Consider the following 22,891-nt stretch of genomic DNA (forward strand, 5'->3'; position numbering starts at 1 on the left):
GATCTAAATATTGATCTGGGTGGTGCCAGTATTCAACGCGTGTGTGTGTGTGTGTGTGTGTGTGTGTGTGTGTGTGTGTGAAATGTATGCCTATGTGCTTTAAAGATTTGTAGATTTTGTCATATCCACATTATGCCTCAAAAAACTCCAAATCACCTGTCTATTGTACTAGAAGAGATTTATTAATATAAGATAGACACAGGAAATTACTGATTTTTATGAAAAACTTTCTGAATTCCCACTTTCTTCAACAAATATGGGACATGAAAAAACGGGGTAAGAGGTAACTATCATAGATTTAAAATTTTTTTTTTAAAGATTTTTTTTTCAACGTTTATTTATTTTTGGGACAGAGAGAGACAGAGCATGAACAGGGGAGGGGCAGAGAGAGAGGGAGACACAGAATCGGAAACAGGCTCCAGGCTCTGAGCCATCAGCCCAGAGCCCGACGCGGGGCTCGAACCCACGGACCGCGAGATCGTGACCTGGCTGAAGTCGGACCCTCAACCGACTGTGCCACCCAGGCGCCCCTCACAGATTTAAAATTTTTTAATAGGCATATCAGTCAAATGCAATTTATGTGGATTTTGTTTGGATCCTAATATTAAAAAAAAACTGAAGATATTTTTGAGTCATTGGGGGAAAACTGAACATGAGCTAGTTGCTAAATGATATTAGGGGCTTATATCATTAGGGGGGATGATAGTATCATGACTCAAGGTAAAATGGTAAGGTGTCTAGGACTGGCATTAAATATTTCACCCAGTAAAGGGTCAGCAAACAAATGAAACAAGAATAATGCCCAGATGTTGAATTTTAGAAATGAAATCCACTTTTATGACTTAGGTGACTGAAATAAGTAGGGCAAAAATAATAATAAAGTGTTAGGGTGGGATGAGGGGTGAGTTATTGAGTCCATTTGAAAAAATGTTTTTTTAATGTTTGTTTTTGAGAGAGAGAGACAGAGAGAGAGCGCACACGTGCGCAAGCAGGGGTGGGGAGGAGCAGAGCGAGAGGGAGACACAGAGTCTGAAGCGGTCCCCAGGCTCTGTGCTGTCACCACAGAGTCGTCAATGACTCAGGACTCGAACTCACGTACCGTGAAATCATGACCTGAGCCGAAGTCATGCTTAACCGACTGTGCCACCAAGGCACCCCAATGAGTCCCTTTTTTGAAACAGAGCTTGACGTACCCATGAGCTGTTCAAGAGGAGCTTGCTGACTCTGTGGGCCAAGAGCTCATCACTGAGGTTGGGCCCAGAGAGAAAGATAAAAGGACCCCCAGTTCTTCAAGTTGCAGCTCTGGGTTTGAAAGAAACCGGATACAGAGAATATTTGGAGCGAACCAAAGAGCTGGCACAGCCGAAGATGCTTAATATGCAAAGAATAGACAAAGGGAATGGAGAGCCTAGAGCAGGCTAACTGGGATGAATGAGGTGACCCAGGAGGGGAGGAAAAAAAAAAGGCCAGAAAGCCCAGGAAATTTAGGAATTGCAGAAAGCATTTTGTGAATTGCAATCAGCAAATAGTTTCTGAGCACGTCCCATCTACCCCCACCCCCCCACCCCCCCACCCCCCCGCCGAGCATTGAGCAGTGGAGAGGTTGTTGCTGACATCTTCCTGCGGCTGTCCCACTGGACTCTTTGGGGACTAGGGGACAAGCACAAGGTTGCAGTAATGCAGAGCAATCAGAACATGGAGTATTAAACTCTTAACAGAAGGGTGGGTACAAGAGAAAGAAGAGTGAGCCCGTGAGAGACAGCTGAAGCACTCTCTACTCCTTATGCTGACGGAACAAGAGGACACCATCTCTCCGGGAGAGCCAGGCACGTGTGTTGGCATCACACTTTTAACAGTGCCATCCTTTACGCTCTGCAATCGGAATAGAGGCTCCCTGCATTTCAAGCAGGGAAACTCCACGGTCACAGGGCCCTGCAATCAACCACACTGCAAAGAAAAATGCCAGAAAATAGCCATTTCTCTGGCCCAGAATTAAAAGTGACCCGCTTTCATATTTCCTTGGGCTCTGCACGCCCAGGTGGAGACCCTATTTGCCAAGTCTCAGCCCACGGTTAATTTAGTTCCCTTTTATTTTTCCTTAATCCTTGAATTATCACCTTCGTGAAAAACTGCGTGTGTCATAGAAAAGCTGACACCAGCCAAAGTGGAGTATCGCAGCCCAAATGAGGCTCCTATTATTGCCCTATTACATGGGGAACAGGCTTCCCTTTGCCCTTCATTCATCACCTGCAAACTATGGAAACCTGATCGAGCCGCTTTGTTTTAATGGCAGCTGTTCTGCCCTCCCCCCGCACTGGTCTCCCCTCTCTGCTCCATGAGCGAACAGATGAGTTCCATTTGGAGTTAAAGTTATGGTGCGTGAAAATCACAGTGAGGGGCAACAAGATTTTTTCTTTGCCTTCACGGGACAGGGAGCATTAAGCACTGTTCTCTTTCCCTCGAAGTCTATCCCAGGACACCCGGCTGCTGGGCACCCTGTGAGATCCTTTGCAGACTGGAGGACCTCACCTTTCCATTGTGCCCCCTGCTAAAGGCTTTAAAGATCACTCCTGAGGTTCCTGTGTGCATTTTAAGTGTATGAAAAATATATCTGAGGAAATGATTTTAACAGTGGATGTTTCCTAGCCTGTGTTACACATTATATACACTTCCAATTAGGATTCTTTATTATCCCTCCCTCCACGATGCCCTGAAGTAAGGCCCATTTGTGAAATCTAATTATACATGCATCTTTCCATAGATAAAGGACATTTTTAGACCTCTCAACATGTACACACTTCTTACGTCTGTAAGGTGTTTGTTTGGTAGTAGGTTTTTTGGGGCAGGGGGCTGTTTTTCTGAAAGCCCCCAAATGATTAGTGTCCTTTGATTGATTTTTTTAAATGTCAACTTTCTGAGGACATTGCAAGAGACCATGTAGACTCCTTTTAGTGATGCCCTGTCCTTGGTTTCTGAAAGCTTTTGCTCTCATTTTCCATTACTTTTCTCTCTGGTCATGGATGATCTACCCTCTCCTTGCAGGGTTGAGAGTTCATGGCTGTTTCTAATTCAGAATTAGCAGATAGAGAAAAATATGCTCCTCGAGGTAATAATTCTCCCACATTTGTGGCTGCTCACCTGTCACAGTGTAAAACAGAACGTGGCTCTAGGCCCCCGTGTGATGCCTGACATTGCCACAGGCACAAAAAGAACATTTATTTTTTTAAGCAGCTCTGCTAACATGGAGCTATCCTTGGGCTCATGTTTGTGTTGAATCTAAAGGAGGTGGTGAAGGCAGAAATGAGGCAAATAAAATGCAGATCAGCTATGGGAAGCTTCCATTTCCTTGGCTCAGCCTACTGGAGGATTGGCCCATGCAAGATTACGAGACGAGAATTCTTTGTGTTTGTAGTCTTCCCTAACCACTATTTTTCATGATGTCTCTTAATCATTTCTCATCCAAGCACTTTTCCCTATCTGCTATCAATGCTAATGTCTCCCCATCCTGGTTTTCAAATTAAATATCGTACTTAAAATATTAATACCCGCTTGTTCTTTGATTCTTTGTTTATTCATCTTATGCAAAACGCAACAGCGAGCCCCCCCGTCTATATTAAATGCTAGTGTATGGGCAGACACAATGACTTATTAATGACTGTTGTATGATATGGAGAGCTAGGGCTTTATATAAGCATGCAATTCTTATTCAAAAATGCTCTGCTGGTACTACCCTGTAGGGAAAAAAAAAATGAAATATGTCTATCTTTTCAAAGAAAAAAATGACTTGTCTTGTAAAGACCATTGTAGAGGTAAGGAAGTATTCCAACTAGGCCAAGTTTCTTGAGTCCCCAAGGAAGTTAGCTCATGTCTTAAAGTATTTGGGTATGCAAATTTTTGTAACATTTATTGAAGTGGAAACCACATACTGTAAACCTATATAGCTCAGTGAATTAACACAAACTATATGACCACAGCTGTGGCCAAGAAATAGTATATTTTAAAGGTGCCTTATTCGTGTGTCTAGCCCATATTCTGTTGGGTTGTTTCCACTTCTTGTATGACTTATAGCTGTTGTTTTCTTTGTAAGGATTAGACATGGATTCTCTGTGTACTCAATGTGCTAATAAAAGCCCACTGTGTAGGCTGAATTTTCACTCTTTTATTCATATCTTTTCATGAATAGAAGTTCTTAATTTTATTGTGGTCTAATTTACAGAATTTTCTGCTATGGCCTGTGTTTTTTGTATCCGATTGTAAAAATCTCTTTACATGAAGATAGTCTTCACTTTTACTTCCTAGAAGATTTACTGCTTGCCCTTTGGAGTCAGATCTACATTGACCCCAAAACTTATTTTGGGTGTTGATGTGAGAACGATGGGAAACCACTAGAATATTCCTAGAAGAGGCTTGGCATGGCTAGTTTTTATTTGATAAAGACCTTTTTTGGCTGCCATATGGAAGATGGACAAGAGACGAAGTAGGAGAACATTCAGAATATTCTGCTTCAGCAGTTTGGACAAGAAATGGTTATGGCTTAGATTTGGGGGAGTAACAGTGATCATAGAAAGGAATGGTTGGATTTGAGAAATGTTTCAGGAGGTAAGCCTTCAAATTTTATAGATGGGGAGGAGAGAAAAGAAATTAAGGATGCCTCCTTGGTTCTTGAGCTGCTGGGTGAATGACGGTATTACCGATTATGATTATGCAGGCAAAAATAAAAAAAAAAAGATTTGTAGGGCAAACTAAAAAAATCATGTTTTATTCAGGTTCAGTTTGAGGTGATTCATCTAAGTGGAAATGAATGAAGAATGAATGAGTGATCCACTAGACTTGCACATGACATAGAGCACCTAGGTGTTTTGACCCTATGTTTAGGACTTTTCTCCATTACAGCAATATAATGCACAGAACATTCCATTGAACCTATTACAAAGCATTATAGAAAAACAAAGTAAGATCTTCTGGTCCAGTAACTTTGGATACTTTTTATACTAACTCCCTTGATGGTTTATTATATACATCACTGAAGTCTCAGGGAAATTCTGTAAGAAAACAATGCTACTTTTGCTTTATTTAACCCGATATTTCTCAAATTTTTTTCTACAAAAGTGCTTTTTAGGAAGACCTGTTAACTTGCCTTGAAACTAGCATTAGTATTCTGTGAAATAATCTTCAGGAAAAGTTATTCATCAGCCTGTGCTATCGTGTTAACACAAACGCACACACCCTGGAGACTTATTGCAACACTCAAAAATAAGCGAACAGTAAACATTATGCTTGATCAAATTTGTCTATTTCTGCAATCTTATGCAAGTGGCAAAATGTCTTTTAACTGCCCTTTGTGAAGGGCAGTTCCCTTGTGTCATAATAATTGAAAATTAAGAAGTTACGGAGTCATAATTAAATCGTCCCCTTTGAACCTTTGTTGACTAAAGCTGCATATTAACCACATCCCATTCAGACACAAGTAGCAAGAAATATTCTTAACACCAACTGCTACAAGATAACATAACAAGCTTTGACAGCTTCCTAATTACCTGACTATCCAGTAGTTAAAAACACTTTAATACTGTAGCAATTTTCTTCTTTGCACATAAGTCAAAAGGTATATCTAATTTGCTATTTAATTGATATCTATATTGCTGCTCTTAAAAGAATGTACGCTCCCCAGTATGTTTAACTATTAATTTGTAACCTTTGATCTGCATATGAGAAATAATTATAAAAAGAAATTACTCGTGATCAAGCACACGGATGTCAAGCATAGATAAATCTAAAACTGTAACCCAAAATGGAATGAGCCATTTAAAAAAAAAAAACATTTTTTCCTGAAGATATAACTCACTTTCAATTGAATTTCAATTTCGATTATGTGTTATTTTTCACCCAGCTAAGCTTTGCTTTTCTGACCTGTAGAATGGGAAGAATAATGATTTTAGGATCATCGTGAACATCAAACAGAAAGGATGCATATAAAAGGATTAGAGCAGAATCTGGCCCATATAAAATGTTCAAGGAACGTTAGCTCTATCCGTCTCAGTTGTAAAGACTTTTCGGTTCGACAGGAGTATGAGCTCAACATGTATTTGTTCAATTGAAATAACATTAAATCACATTGAAATTTCCCTTATGACATTAGTAGACTAACAGATATTTAGAACCAGAGTTATAGACCATAAGATACTATCCCATCGTCAATACAATTGGCCACGTAATTATGAATAGTTACTAGAGCTGGAAGATACCTTTGAGAACACTGTTCTAGCATCCATACACAGAGTATACTTTACCTGTCCAGTGCTATGCTAAGCCTTCTACAAGCATGCTCTCAGTTAATCTCCATAACAGCCCTATGAGGTGGGCAGTATTGTGGATCCCGTGGTACAAGAAAAACAAAATTAAGCCTAGAGACTGTAAGACCAAAGAGCGAGTAAGCGATAGAGATAGATTTTGACCTAAATCTCTTTGCCTGCAGAACCCATACTCTTAACCACTGTAAGCACTACTTTTGAAAGACTCTTATGAAATAAGTCCTTTCCTAAAAGAAGGAATGGAAGCTAGAGGAGGATCCACACGTAAGGTAGGACATGTTAATAACACAATACGTCCATTCCCTACAGAAAGAATCTGGATCACGTTTAAAGAATTTTCGTAGTGTTATAACCCAAAGTGATGTTGATGTCCCTAAACCCACAAATCCCACTGGATTGAATGCTTCCTTCCAAATAACCATGTTTGTTTAGAGAATCCTGGGTCCGCTGCTCTACAAGGAATAACAGTTAAAATGCACTCCCTGCCCTTAAAAAGCTGGTAATTGTCTAGTGGGAGATAAGAGAGTGGCAAGTGATAATATTTTTCCTTAAATATATAGGAGCTGGCTGCATGAACCAGGGCACTTCAAACCAGAAGAGAATATAACCCCAGGTAAAATAGGGGGCAGCAGAACCATTCTTAAGGGGAGTGAACAAGGAGAATGTGGACATTTGTGGGAAGTGTTTTGGGAAAGGTGGCTCTTCCTCTGGGTGGGATTAGAATACGTAGACTAACTGGACAGTTTGGCTCCTTTGGCACACAAGGAGACGAGTATGGCACAGACTCATCATTTGCTCTGAGCCAACTCAAGGTAGTCAGCCTGCTTGGAGGGAGATCCATTAAGATGTGAGAGAAAAAGCAAGTTCCCAAGATAGGACTTTACATTTGAGGGAAAGCAATCTTTTCGGGATCCTTTAAAAAGTTGCACAATCGCAGGGTGCCTGGGTGGCAGGCATCTAGGTTGAGCATCTGACTTTGGCTCAGGTCATGATCTCACGGTCTGTGAGTTTGCATCCCGCATCGGGCTCTGTGCTGGCAGCTCGGAGCCTGGAGCCTGTTTCAGGTTCTGTGTCTCTCTCTCTCTTTGTCTCTCTCTCTCTCAAAAATAAATAATAAACATTTTTTTTAAGCTGAACAATTCCCTTGGCTTGGAACTCTATAAGGCTTCTAACAATGATTTTAGAAAAATTTCAGAGAAATTTACCTTTCAAAATCTTTAGAACATTATTGCTGTATTTTTATAAACATGGTTTTAACCTCCATTCATGGCTTATACTTTTCTGTTACCATTTTCTCTCCCAGCCACAATAAACCTGGGCACATTTGTAGTTTCTTTCTATATACATTATGTCAAATGTCATATACTCTTCATATACGTATCCCTAGATTAAGAATCCCTCTTAGCAACCTCTTTAGTTTCCTTGATCTTGACTAGAATGTCATGGTTCACAGTATATACTCAGGATCGATGGGTAAGAGCTCAAACCTTGACCTTGTCTTTGATATTTAATCATGGGCAAGCTGGCCACTCCTAGTCCCATGGTTCAGGTAAGCATCTATGTCTTTGGACGTCCGTAAAGGATTAAATGAGATGTTGGATATAACGGGGCACAGCTTGTTGCCTGGCACATGGGTTTAATCAATGTTAACTATTGTTCTCTTCATAAAACGTTTGTAATTACTTAGTATCTAAAGCTTTTCAGTGGAAATGGAAGGCAGGGCAAAGAAGCTAGTCACGAGAGACCAATGAGGGAAACTGAAGATCAATTTCCAGGTTGAGAACTGGGGTGAGAAAGGCCCTTTTCATTTCATTTTGAGGCCTGCTGGGGAATGCTCCCTCCAGCCCTTTTATAAAGGAGGGCAGGGAGAAAGCAAACCTTGTCAAAAAAACACAAAGAAGCAGAACTTGATCAAAGCAGGGAATCTCTCTGCAACACTATCGAATAAGATTTAGGATTTTGTTTGTTGTTGTTCATTTGTAGTGAAATGCATTCAGAGAAACATTACCAATCCATTCAGAGAAACTTATTTTATTCTTGCTTAGTTCTTCCCTTATTTTAGGGAATACTTGACACTATCTGTGATGGTCAAAGTATGCAATAAACAACAACAAAAATTCACGTTTTAATACTATACACAATGTTCTCCCAATGCTTGTGGAATTGATAGATAGGACAGTGTAATGCAGAACAACATCAGTCAAATGCAAGCCACATGCTTGACTTTAAATTTTCATGTGGATGCATTTTAAAAAGTTAAAGTGAAATTATATCTCATTTCATCCAATATATCCAAAGTATCATTTCAGCACATACTTAATATACAAATTTGTTAATGAGATGTCTTGCATTCTTATTTTTATACCAAGTCTTGAAATCCAGTGTGTCTGTTACACTTACAATGCATCTGTCTTCTGATGCTAAATTTTCAGTGATAAAAGTAAAATGCCAAAATAATTAGGTTGTGTTTAGAGAAAAAATATTTTATATTATTTTTATTTTTAAATTAAATAAAATTAGCAGCACCTGGGTGGCTCAGTTGGTTAAGGCTCCAAGTCTTGATTTTGGCTCAGGTCATAATCTCAAGGGTTTGTGAGTCTGAGCCCCTCATCGGGCTCCTTGCTGACAGTGGGGAGCCTGCTTGGGATTCTCTCTTGTTCTCTCTCTGCCCCCGCACCTCTCTCTCTCTCTCAATAAATAAACTCAAAAAATTTTATAGAAATAATTTGGGGCTCCTGGGTGTCTCAGTGGGTTAAGCGTCCAAATTCTTGATTTCAGCTCAGGTCATTATCTCATAGTTTGTGAGTTCGAGCCCCACATTGGGCTCTGCACTGGCAGTGTGGAATTTTCTCTTTCTGTCTCTCTGTCTGCGCCTCCCCTGATCTCTCTCTATCTATCCAAATAAATAAATGAACTGTAAAAAATAAAAATAAATAAAATGAAAACTCCTTTCCCTGAGTGACATAGCCACTTTTGCAGTACATAATAGCCACGGGTGGCTCGTGACTGCCATATTAGAGCATGGGTTTACAGGGAAGAATGTGAATTTACAGTGAGAAGCTCCAGGGGCACCTGGGTGGCTCATTCGGTTAAGTGTCTGACTCTTGGGGCACCTGGGTGGCTCAGTCGGTTTAGCGTCTGACTTCGGCTCAGGTCATGATCTCACGGTTCGTGGGTTTGAGCCCCACATCGGGCTCTGTGCTGACAGCTCAAAGCCTGGAGCCTGCTTCAGATTCTGTGTCTCCCTCTCTCTCTGCCCCTCCCTGACTCGCGCTCTGTCTCCCTCTGTCTCAAATATATTTAAACATTAAAAAAAAAAAAATTTAAAAAAAAGTGTCTGACTCTTGATTTCGGCTCAGGTCATGATCTCCCATGAGATCAAGCCTCACGCCGGACTCTGTGCTGATAGCATGGGGCCTGTTTGGGATTTTCTCTCTCCCTCTCTCAATGCCCCTCCCCTGCTCACACCTCCACATTCTCTCTCTCTCTCTTTCTCTCTCTCTCTCTCTCAAAATAAATAAATGAATTAAGAAAAAAAATAACTAGAGTCAGAAGCTCTAGATTTGAATCCTGTCTCCCACTTACTCACTGTGTGTCTTTGTACAACTTGCTTAACTTCTCTGAGCCTCACTTTTTTTTTCTTTTACAGAGCCCCCCCCCCCGAAGTTGTTAAATTTATTTGTTGTGAGAGTTGAGTAAGATAATGGACTGTAAAATGAAATGTAAACATAAGGTATTTTAAATTTAATGACAGGGAGGGAGTTAATTTTATAGGGATTTCAAATCAGATTCTACATTTGTGGAGACTGAAACAAATCATCGTCACTATTGCTAATGTTGATTATAAATCCTAAAGGTAGGATTCTGTGGATTGTTACCTTTTTAAAGCAGTTCTTTTTTCTGCTTCCTGTTAGCAAAATCAATGCTTTCATCTTGATTTTTAGTTCTCAAGATATAGTTTTTAAATATAAAGGAATACTTCAGAAGTTTCTGAGGAAGAGTTTAAGTGGTAGCATGGTCACAGTGGGGTGTGTGTGTGTGTGTTTGGAAAAATACACATCACATTGTTAAACCTATTTACCCCATAGGTAGAGATTCAAAGAGGGGCTTTTCTGTTTTATTTCAAAGTCCTCTGTATTATTTCAGTTTTAAACAAAGAACATACATTATTTCTGTAATAAAAATCAGGACATGAAAAATATCATCTGATATAAAGCAGAAGCCTCTGCGTCTACATTTGGAAGATATCAAATTAATTATCTTTGGCGAATGAACCTTATTAATGTGCATGGGAATCAATATGGAGAAATCAATAAATCAGAGTTATTTTATATCATGAAACCCAACTCCATAAAGGGGCCCGTGTGAGCTGCAGCCCCACCACAAAATCAGCCCTGGCAGTCGGGATCACTGGCCCTCCTAACCTTTTCCTTGATTATGTATTTGGCATCCATGTGTGTTGTTCCTGTCTCAAGCATTTTAAAACGTGTGTATGTCTCTTTATGGGTATATCCTCTTGAATTTCAGTGTTAGCCTCTCTAGGGGATTATTGCCTGCTTGGTTGAATTGTTCCCCAAAGCCCCCTAAATGAATTTCTGTCACATGTACCTTGAAACCTCTATACAGACCACATAATCCCCAACATTACCTTGGATCTGATGGAAATTCGTCTAGATGTTTTCGTGCTATTCAGCCACAGAAAGTTAGAACCCGTTTTATGTATTCAGATTACCCTTGAAGAGAACACAAGGTAACGAGTGATGCGTAAGGGCTCAGAAAGACATCTACTGAACAATACGTCCTGCATTAGATTTTAGTCAATTTGCTCTTAGGTCTCTGTTAAACACACTTGTCCAGATGGAAGCACTTCCTAATTTAACATACGAGTGACCCACCTGTGTGCCTGTATATTAATATACTAACACTGATTATATTAATAATTACTGAATGCTTCCTGTCTTCATTCAGGCTGCTGTAACCGAATACCACAGGCGGGGTACCTTAAATAACAAAACTTTACTTCTCACAGTTGTGGCGGCTGGAAGTCTGAGGTCAGGGTGCAAGCCTGGGGAGCTCCTGGGGGAGGTGCTCTTCCCGGTTTGCAGACGGCGGTATTCTCATTGTGTTCTCCTGTAGTGAGACAGCAGTCTTCTCTCTCATGTCTATTCAGATAAGGGCACAAATCCTATTTGCAAGGGGTCTACCCTCATGACCTGATCGCCTCCCAAGGGCCCCACCTCCGATTCCATCACAATGGGGATTTAGGCCTCAACATGTAAACCTCAAGGGGATATAAACATCCAGTTTATAGCACTTACTGTGTGTACACAGTGTGTTAGGTGCTCAGGATAATGGTGAACAGACACAGGTGCTGCCCTCAGGAAGCTTGTTATCACAGGGGAGGCCTGTTCATCCAATAACCACATGGAAAAATTTAACCATAGCGAGAAGCAGAGAAAGGTGGCGGCAACAGTGAAACTGGAGGCTTTAGGAAGGAAGTAACCTAATTGGAGAAGTCAGGAAGGCCTCTATGGTTGAACTGAGACCCAAAGTATGACAGAGTGCTCACTTGACCGTAGTAGGTAAAAGGAGGGCGGACCCCCCAGGTAGATGGAACAGCATGTGCCAAAGTCCTGAGGTAGAAGATAGCATGGCACATTCAAAGAAGACCACGGAAGCCCATGTAGCTGGAGCTTAGAGAAGAAGCAGGAGTGTAACACGGGATGACACAAAGGGGGGCAGACCTTGCTGGGCTCGGTTGGCTCTATCACAAATGTTGATCTTGAGTCTAAGCCTTTACACCTAATCTCATCTTTGTCTTTTTGTTTTATTAAAAACAATTTTTAATGTTTATTTATTTTAGAGAGAGAAAGGGAGTGTGAGCAGGGGAGGGGCAAGAGAGAGAGGGAGACACAGAATCGGAAACAGGATCCAGGTTCTGAGCTGTCAGCACAGAGCCTGACGTGCGGCTCAAACCCGTGAACCCTGAGATCGTGACCCGAGCCAAAGGCAGACGCTTAAGCGACTGAGCCACCCAGGTGCTCCTCGGATCTTGTTTCTAATACCCATTGTAATAAGGTAATCACTTCGATTGTTGGGACAACTTAGACTGTCACTAGCCCATCTTCAGTTTTTGAAGCAAGCCAAGAATTACCGTGGAACCTTCTCCTTGGGTCCTGAGAACGGCTACTCTCAATTCGGGATCTGCATCTTGAGCCGCTGGTGAAATTTACAGCAAATTAGGTGATAAGACTTCCTTCCCCAATTCCTGGTGATTCTGATTGCATAGACCTAGGGTGGGCACAGCCACCTTTATCTTTTAAACCTTCTCCTAGTCAATCTGATGGTCAACAAAGGCTGGAAATTCAGAAATTCAGTTTTGTGCATCACCCCTTTATTTATTGATGTCAATCTTGGCAGAATAGATGATATTACCAGTAATTTTTGGAAATCAGCTAATGGGGAAGGTTTAAAGCAAAATTTTCCTCTTTTTTTTTTTAAAGTTTATTTATTTTGGGGGGGGCGCACACGAGTGTGAGTGGAAGAGGGCCAGAGAGAGTGGGGGGAAGAGAGGGAGAATTCCCAAGCAGGCTCTGCACTGTCAGAATGGAGCCTAATGAGGGGCTCAGATTCTTGAACCATAAGATCATGACCTGAGCCAAAGTCAAGAGTCAGATTCTTAACCAACCTAGCTACCCATGTGCCCCATAATTTTCCTCCCCTGATGTCAGTGGGCTTTGTGATATTTCAGTATTTGAAGTTTCTGTGGTCATCCATATCAAGAATATTTCTCTGCATTCATTTCCGTTCTTTTGCTTTCCTCAAAAAATGCTGATTCTCTTTAAGTTGGTGTTTGCTTTTACTTTGAAACCGAACTCAAGCAGTTCTTACAACAAGCTCAGTAAGTCTAGCATTTTCAGATCGTGCCGTTTTTATCTTGTTTCCCATTCTGTAAGAACTTACTATCGTTCAACTACTTTCTTGCAGTCGGTATTATTTATACTTTCTGAGCACTTCAGAAGCAAGACAAAGATGTTTCCTCTCAGACTAAATTAGTTCATCGGACCTGGAGATTGCTTTCCCTGTCCTTATCTGTTAGTCTGTTTCCATCCGTTATGTAGACTGAGGTATCTGCTCTTGCTGTAGACTGCCCTGGAGAGCCGGTGCCCACAGTCCACGATAAACAAAGCACAAGCCAATAGTACAACTGTCTTGGCCGCGGCCGGAGGTGGACACCAGTTCTGGCAGAGGCACTTAGATACTTCTCGCAGGAATTTGAAACACGGGTCCAACATATCTAATTAGTCAGTTTGGGCTACTTGAAGTGAGAGGCCATGCAGAAATGGGACTGGATGGGGCTATAAATACCAATGGCCAAATAGTACGTATGTCATCTGCTGAGCAGATGTTGGAGGAGCGCAAGTCAAGGGAATGGAATACAATGGAAAGGGCAGGAAGGGACAGAAAAGGAGAAATTGAACGGGATTGTAGCAGTGATGGAAAATCTGGGAGCTGAAGAGTGGAATGGATAGAAAGAGCGACAAAAAGACAGAGGAGGGGAGGAAAACACACACACGAAAGGGAGATTGGCAGAAAGAAGACTGTAGAAGAGATAATGGGGCAGAGAGACACAGGGGATGGAAATGGTGATACAGAGAGAAGTGGGCCAGAGAAGGAGATGTGCAGGAGGTTGAGGACACAGAAATTGCTTTTACTGGGAAGAGTTGTATCCTGCCACGAGTCCTTCCAATTCTCTTTCCTGTCCCCGAATTCACTATCGGATTAGTGGTTAGATCCGCCCCCCTCATTTTTCTTCTAAGTGTTACTTATCTTTTTTCCTTCTCTCTTTCATTAGAAGTTTCATTTGGAAGTTTATTCAGAAGTTTTATTTTATTTCTCTTTTCCATAATGCTGATTCTTTGAAATGCCCAGCTAGCTCGGTAACTTGCTTTTTAACTGTGTTTTGAAGGACTTTTAGACTCACATAGTTCCAAAAACAGGACAGAGAATTCTCATTACCCCTTGCCCAACTTTCCCCAGTGATAGCCTCTTACGGGGCCATAGCACAATTGGTAAAACCAGGAGCCTGACATTGGTGTAATACTATTAACCATAGATCTTATTTAGATCTCATGCCCTGCTTTTTTTTTTAAGTGGAATTTTATCACATGTATAGATTTCCATAACCACTACCAAGATCTGTCAAATCTTTTTTAAAGGTAGTACATTCATATGGCTAAAAAATCAAAATGGTATTAAAAGGTATTCAGTGAAACATTTAAATCCCAACTCTACTTCCCCATTCATCTTGTTTCCTGCCTTATAAATGGTCACCTTCACTAGTCTGTGTTTTCCTTCCATTCATCCTTCTTTAAAATATAAAGCAAAACATTTATTGCAGAGAGAGCGAGAGAAAGAGAGAGTGAGCAGGGTAGAGGCAGAGAGAGAGGGGGACACAGAATCTGAAGCAGGCTCCAGGCTCTGAGATGTCAGCACAGAGCCTGATGTGGGGTTCCAACTCATAGACCATGAGATCATGAACTGAGCCGAAGTCGGAGGCTCCACCGACTGAGCCACCCAGGTGCCCCAAAATGTATGTATTTTAATGTATATCCTCTTTATATAAAAGGTAAATTATTTATGTAAACTATTCTGCCCCTTGCTGTGTTCACTTAATATATGTTGGAGATCAATTCATATCCTCACACTGAGAGTTCCTTGCTTCTTTTCAAGTGCACAGTGTCCCATTGTATTAACTCGGTACCTTTAATTCACTTACACAATCTCTGAGTGGCTTTCTTTGCCAAAAAACACGCCACAATATATACCACAAAACAAGAGCCTTAGGGTAAGTTCAAGAGAAGCTTGCCAAATGTGCACAATAAACGGGGCCGCTCTATCAAAGGCTGAGGGGCAAAGTAGCCACGTGGCTGGGAGCAGAAAAAGTAAAGAAGAATTAAAAGCAGGAGTACACCTCTACAAGACTGAAAGGATAGATTTTTTTTTTAATCAAAGAGAACACCACCTGAACTACTTGAGATAACGGGGTCATCACTGAATTAAAAACTGACATTGGAGACTCAGCAGCACTCTGCAAATTGTCAGAAGTCTGTCAGATGACGGACAGTGCTTATGTGGAAAAGCAAGAAAGAACATCACCTAACTGTCTAAACCAAGTTGAAAGAAAGATTGCTCCAGAATGATAGCATTAATTAAATGTACATATTTTAGAGATCAACTTTTCTGCTAAGCTTATTCAACTTCATATTCTTAGTTCAGTTTATTCTACTTCCTTTTGTTAACAACTTATTTGCTTTATGTTTTCTGATAATCAGAAAGGCTTCAGAGTTTGTTCTATACTTTCTTTCAAGTGTGTGTGTGTGTGTGTGTGTGTGTGCATAAACACAAATGTAAGTCCAGTTAAGACATATTCAGTCATCACTACCAGACATCAGATGTTTTCTTTTACATAATTGAAAAGGAGGGGTAAATATTCTGACTTGGAGTTTGAATGGCCAAGGTAATGATTATCTTAGACTTCCACTCATCAGTAAAAATACTAGAAATACTAGAAAAAAAAATACTAGAGCACTGAGCCCAGTACTCTTTCACTGCCTTAGAGATTCCAAGAATTCCTCAGAAAAGCCATTAAATTCAGTAAAGAATTTTTTAGCGTCTTTTATGCATCAGGCATTAGACATATGTCCAAGGGAGAATTTCCTACTCAAAGAGTCCCCTGGTCTCTCATATAAAAATCTACCACGACTGGGGTGCCTGGCCAGCTCAGTCGATAGAGCGTATAACTCTTGATCTCAGGTTGTGAGTTCAAGCCCAACACTGGATGTAGAACTTAATTTAAAACAAGTGTGTTTTAAACACACACACACACACACACACACACACACACACACACACACACACACATGACTTCTTCTTGCAGAACATTTCCAAATAATAGCTAACTGCTTTGAAAAATGAGTGGAGTTTATGTGATGATGGGTGACAATGGCAATGAGATTTCTCGGGCACTTATATATCACAATTTCCATTTTTTTCTTAGCGTTTTGAAAAATTTCTATCCTTTTATTCCTTTGTTTACGTTCATTTACACCCACACATGCAAATGAAAGTTCTAAGACCACAGAGTTCATCTGTTTTGTTCACTGCTGTATCCAAGTCAGGCACACAGGAGGGATGCTATGAACCCTTTTTGATGAATGGGACAGAGGTGACAGTCTAGCCTACAGGAAAGACCAGCTGACCAGAAATCAGGGAGACCTGATTCCCATCCCTGCCTTGATATTTCCTAACTATATAAATCAGCAAGGGTGTTAAGCGTCAGTTTCTCCAGTTATAAAGTGAGACTCGCGATTCAGTCCCCAAATTCAGATTCTAGAGTCAGAACACCTAAGTTTTAGCCCAGCTCTATGACTTACGTGCTGTGTATGACTTTGGGCAAGCTACGTAGACCTTTGAACCTCAGTTTTCTCATTTGCAAAATAGGAAAAACACAAATAATCTACTTCATCAGGTTGTTGGGAGAACTATATTTCCGCTTCACAATATGTAGTAGGTACATAATAAATGATCAGTAAATATTAGCCACTTCTATTCCCAGTACTACTGTGGGAAACAAGTGAGACAGTGAAGGAAAGGAATTTCTCTTTGTAAAAAGCTGTACAGGGGGTGCCTGGGTGGCTCAGTCGGTTAAGCGGCTGACTTTGGCCCAGGTCATGATCTCACGTTTCGTGGGGTTGAGCTCCACCTCGGGCTCGGTGCTGACAGCTCAGAGCCTGGAGCCTGTTTCCGATTCTGTGTCTTCCTCTCTCTCTGGATTAACATGCGCTCTCTCTCTCTCTCTCTCTCTCTCTCTCTCTCTCTCATAAACATTAAAAAAAAAAAAGAAAGAAAAAAGGCTATACAGGTATAGGCTTCCAGATTGCCAAGTTACCTGCTTCAGAGACATGCATTTGTGTTCCAGCAGGAAGCTCAGTGCTTTTAACCAAATTTATGGACAAAATGGAAATCCTTCCAAATGCTGGCATACTGACAGATGAGATTTTTGAGAAGAGGAGCTTTTGACTGACCTGAACTGCATGCTGAAAAGTTTGCCATTACTCTGTCTAAAGAGGGGACAAGAAAAATCCCTTTTGGTCCAATTCTTCTGGTTATGGGAATTCTGTAGAAGAATTAAAAATATGTCACAAACAGGCAAAATTCTTAAAGGAAGCTACAGGGCTGCTGACATAAATTTGAAAAGCAGTTAAAAAAAAAAACCCAATCCTTCCCCTTACTGAAACTTTATTTTAAAAAAAGCAAAACTAAAACATTTTATTGCCCTGTGTTTCCCTGGATATATACTCACTACAATTTCAAATATTAGGTCTGCACCTGTAATACAGTACTTTCTTAAGAAAGGTAGACATAATATTCGTGGAAAATTAAAGTGTACAGTTTTATCCACAAAAAATAAGGCAGAGCCACTTTGAAATTATAGAAATCAGAAATTGGATACTCAAATATGGCAAAATGAAGGTTTGTAAAAGCATTCTAACTATGTTTTCATCCTATCGCATATTAAAGTAGAAGATATTCGGGGAGCCTGGGTGGCTTCAGTCGGTTAAGAGTCAGACTTCGGCTCAGGTCATGATCTTGCGGTTCATGGGTTCGAGCCCTACATCAGGCTCTGTGCTGACAGCTCAGAGCCTGGAGCCTGCTTCGGATTCTTTGTCTCCCTCTCTGCCCTTTCCCTGCTCATGCTCTGTCTGTCTCTCTCAAAAAATAAATAAACATTAAAAAAATTTTAAGGAAGCCAAAGTATGGAAGGAGCCCAAATGTCCATCAAAGGATGAGCGGGTAAAGAAAATGTGGTATATATATATACAATGGAGTATTACTCAGCAGTCAAAAAGAATGAAGTCTTGTCATTTGCAACTACGTGGATGGAACTGGAGGGTATTATGCTAAGTGAAATTGGTCAGTCAGAGAAAGACAAAAATCGTATGACTTTACTCATATGAGGAATTTAAGAGACAAAACAGATGAACATAAGGGAAGGGAAACAAAAAAATAAAAACAGGGAGGGGGACAAAACAGAAGAGACTCATAAATATGGAGAACAAACAGGGTTACTGGAGGGGTTGTCAGAGGGGGGTGGGGTAAATGGGTAAGGGGCATTAAGGAATCTACGCCTGAAATCATTGTTTCATTATATTTTAACCTATTTGGATGTGAATTTTAAAAAATAAAAAATAAAATTAAAAAAAATGTTAGTAGAAGATAGTCAATAGCTGTGTGATTTAAGTGATAGATACCTGATGTGAGTGTACATAAAGGAGAAGTTTGCCTTTAGAATAAACTCTGCAGGGGCGCCTGGGTGGCTCAGTCGGTTAAGCGTCCAACTTGGGCTCAGGTCATGATCTCACGGTTCGTGGGTTCGAGCATTGCGTCTGGCTCTGTGCTGACGGCTCAGAGCCTGCTTCGGAGGCTGTGTCTCCCTCTCTCTCTCTCTCTGCCCTCCCCCACTCGTGCTCAGTCTCTTTCTCAAAAATAAATGAACATTAAAAAAAAAAAAAGAATAAACTGCAAAATTCAAATACAGCCAAGTTTTACTTGTAAAATCCCAAGTCAATAGAAGCGAATACCTAACCATAGAGAAGAAATCTTTTGAAGTTTTCTTTACATGTAGACCGAGGTAAAAGGTCTTCCTGTTAATCGTTTTATTTTTCTGTTACAGCTAATTTTTTCCATATGTAACTCTTTCCTAAATGGTATGAATGAGGGGTGGGATTCAGATCTGCAACATTTCCTATGCCCCCTCCAGATACTGGGATGTGCATGTAGGCTGAGCATAATGCCTTGTTCCCAGGATTTGTACTAATAAAGGAGTGACAACCATTACTGTGGTACTCAGGAAGTAAGATAAAGCTTGTAAAGCCCTGTTCCACTTTATTCTTTTCAAACAGCCACTGAAATGTAATAGACAGATACTTTATTACGTACAGAGGTCAAAGAGAACCTTGGCAAGCCCACAATGTTAAAATAGAGAACCAAGAAGGTACAATTCCGTTTGATGCTAATGAGTTATTTGGTTAGTCCATAAAAGGAAGTAAAAGTGAAGATATTGTGGGAAAAGTTTGCTAAGGAAGGTTTATTTGGTTGCTTGGTTGGGTAGTTTCATTTGTTTTGTGTGTTTGGCAGGCCAGGCAAAGAGTCATTGGAGTAGATCACATAACTACATAGTTGCTAATCCGTTTGAGGATGTGTCCATTTTGCCTCCCCCCGTAGAACACAAAGGAATAAAACTAGAATTCAAAAGACTCCATGAGTTCCCTAGGACTGCCAAAACAAAGTATCACAAGCTAGGTGGTTTAGCACAACAGAGATTCATTCTCCTAACTTTCTGAAGGCCAGAAATGTCAGCAGAGCCACGCTCCCTCTGAGACTCTGGGTAGCATTTTTTCTTGTCTCTGACTTTCAGCTGTAGCCATCAATTGGTGACATTGCTTGGCATAGAGTAGCGTGAGTCCATTCTCTGTCTCTGTCATCACATGGTGGTTTTCCTGTGTGTCTGTTTCTTCTGGCACTTATCTTTTTTAACGTTTATTTATTTATTCTGAGAGAGAGAACGTGCGTGTGCATACAGGGGTGTGGGGCAGAAAGAGTGGGAGAGAGAGAATCCCAAACAGGGTCTACACTGTCAGCACAGAGCTCCCTGCAGGGCTTGATCCCATGAACTGTGAGATCATGACTTGAGCCGAAACCAAGAGTCGTATGCTTAACCAACTGAGCTGCCCAGGTGCCCTTGACTTTCCTCTTTTTATAAGGACACCAGTCATATTGGATTAGAGCCTACTCCAGTGGCCTCATCTTTACTTGATTATATCTGCCAAGATGGTATTCCTAAGTAAAGTCACATTCACAAACTCACCACCTGCCAAGAGTTAGGACCTCAGCATATTTTTGGGAGGGGGAGGGGTAGATAGCATCCAACCCCTGACAAAGACTTAGGGAATAGTAGGCACTTTAGATCCCTGGGAAATATAGAAATAACTAATAAATCCTCTAGCTAGAGCACATAATTACAAGGATTCTTGAGAGGGAGTGTGGTGAGGGAGTAGAAGAAGGTGCCTTATGCTTCTGAAGGGTTTACAAGTATCACCAGCAAAAGAACAGAGGTAAAATTATGAAAATTGACAGGTGTGAGTCGAGTGACTAAGAACGCAAGTAAAGAGCCAGAAAGGCTGATTCACGTGTTGCATCACCACTTACTACCCGTTGGGACTGGAACATGTTAGATAATGTCTCCATGCCTCAGTTTCCTCATATAAATGGAGATAATAATAGCACAAGACAGTTGTGTGTATTAAATTGTAAAGAGAACACCTAGAATAACGTCTTGTGTGAGGCATGGTTTTAATACATTTGGAAACCGTGAGTTAGGGTAAGCTACTAATTAAAACCCTTATTGAGTAAGGGTTTTACTCAATAATTACCCTTATTGAGTAAGGGAGGTGAGAAAAGAGGGAGCAGTGTGTGATGGGGCACCTGGGTGGAACAGATGGTTAAGCTTCTGACTTTCGCTTAGGTCAGGATCTCACAGCTTGTAGGTTCGAGCCCCGGGTCAGGCTCTGTGCTGACAGCTCAGAGCCTGGAGCCTGCTTCAGATTCTGTGTCTCTGCCTATCTCTGCGACTTCCTCCCTCCTTTCTCTCTCTCTCTCTCTCTCTCTCTCTCTCTCTCTCTCTCTCTAAGATAAATAAAAATTAAAAAAAAAAAGAGGGAACAGTGTGATTTCATATAGGGACTAGATGCCTGAAGTTGTTCTTGCAGAGAAAATACAAACCAGTGATCTTTAGATTCTAATAAAAAAATCCAACCTTTGGATCATGACTCATACTTAGTGGTTGCTTTTCTTTGAAGTTGTATTACATTGTGCCTCATTTTTACTGGGTGTTTTTTCTTCCCAGTGGATTCAGTGCCTGGAAATCACAAGTAACTATTTGGGTTTGACTTTGCCAAAAATGTAATTAAATAACAACAATTATCAGATTGCTATTACCTTTGAAACATGCAAGAATTAAATACCCCCCAAGTTTGCCTGAGTTTAGTTTTTGAACTTGTAGAAACACTCTTTAACTCAAACATCCAGTGTGTGTGTGTGTGTGTGTGTGTGTGTGTGTGTGTGTGTGTGTTCAAACGTATATGCTGTCAAAAACATGTTTTGATGGAACAGTTTAAATTTGGTCTCATACAAATTAACAAAATTTCCCCACTGGACAGACCCTGATCTCAGAGGAGCTACAGCTGGTCTCTGGAACCATACTCTGTGAAATCCTGTCCCCCCATCAGTTACCTGTCTGAAATGTCTGAAGGACTGGCAGGTGCCTCTGGACCTGGCTGCCCAAGAGGAAGGCCATACCACCTAGGTTGCTGTCATTCGTGCTGAATCTTCAGGGTGTAAGAGATGGGATCTTCCTCTAGAGTATCCACATTCCAGCACCGGCCTCACCCCCATGCTTCCCCAAGAGACCAATTATGGCTTCATTTGCATATGCTCAACCAGTTTCTGCCAAATATTTGCATGCCTTTTTCTGTAAATGTTTGGTGACATTTCAAAGCAGCATCATGTAATGGTTAAGAACGCCATCTTCAGAGCCAGCAACGACTGGTCAAATGCCAGTTCCCCCATATGACTTTGGAAAGCCATTTAACTGTCGTGAGGCTTCTGTTTCTTCATTTCTAAAATGCTAATAATAATAGTGTGATTGGGATACTGTATGTTACATGTTTAACACGCTCCACAGCACATAGCAGTGTGCCTAATCAATCGTCCCAACTTCAGCTATTATTTTTCATCCCACATTTTCCAAGGCCAAAGTCCATCTTATAATAATGAAAGAAAGTTATTTAGAATATTTGTTTCTACCTACCTTTATTCAAAAGTTGGGAATTATTTTGGCTAGCTTGATTTAGAACTATTTGTCTAAGCTTGGAATTCAAGATAAGAAAGAAGTTGGACACTTTGACTAATTTTTCTAGTGCTCCATTGCCAGTCTAGAGTGGTCTAGTAGGTAAGATAATTGCCAGGTATGTAAATACACAATGGCCACAAATTCTACAGTTCCAGAAATATATTTAGAACAGTAACATCTATTATATTCAGCAGTAATATTCAACTACCTGTATAAATAATATGACTTTCTAATTTACTCACATATAATGGATGTAAGACTTTGTCCAGTGCTCCTTTGTGGCTTTTGTTGGGAATGCACCTCCCCTTTTCCTTAAAACAATTTTCATAGTTTACCCTTATTATTTGATGGTTACTTTGTTTCACTGAACAGGGCAAAACACTTGAAAGGATTGGAGATTGGAAGCATATCCCAGACTCCTTCCTTGTTTTGGCATTTTCATTTCATCTGGGGATTGAGGAATTCATGAGACAGTGGCTTCCCCAGGGCTGGAAAGACATAGTGAGGGTGAATTCCATGTGAGAAGGTGAGCGTGAGGTCAGGGTTAGAAATTTGCAAAGATGCATAAGAAATGGATGATCATTGCACCAGAGACTCATAATTGCCC

At 40.8% G+C, this 22,891-nt stretch overlaps 1 protein-coding gene and 1 long non-coding RNA gene across 5 annotated transcripts in view; one reads left to right on the forward strand and one right to left on the reverse strand.

The window, feature by feature from the left end:
- The window catches only part of LOC123605842, a 28,617-nt gene extending 16,421 nt beyond the window's left edge, over positions 1-12,196 (reverse strand). For both annotated transcript variants that reach the window (XR_006715929.1, XR_006715928.1), the window contains exons 1-2: positions 11,312-12,196; positions 10,960-11,044 (exon numbers count right to left, since the gene is read on the reverse strand). This is a non-coding gene — a long non-coding RNA (uncharacterized LOC123605842). The remainder of the gene's footprint in view (positions 1-10,959; positions 11,045-11,311) is intronic.
- The window catches only part of TAFA1 (TAFA chemokine like family member 1), a 513,047-nt gene that overhangs the window by 271,647 nt on the left and 218,509 nt on the right, over positions 1-22,891 (forward strand). The gene's annotated exons all lie outside the window — the stretch shown is intronic.

The sequence above is a fragment of the Leopardus geoffroyi genome, chromosome A2 (genome assembly GCF_018350155.1).
Source record: "Leopardus geoffroyi isolate Oge1 chromosome A2, O.geoffroyi_Oge1_pat1.0, whole genome shotgun sequence".
In the NCBI taxonomy this organism is placed as follows: Eukaryota; Metazoa; Chordata; class Mammalia; order Carnivora; family Felidae; genus Leopardus; species Leopardus geoffroyi.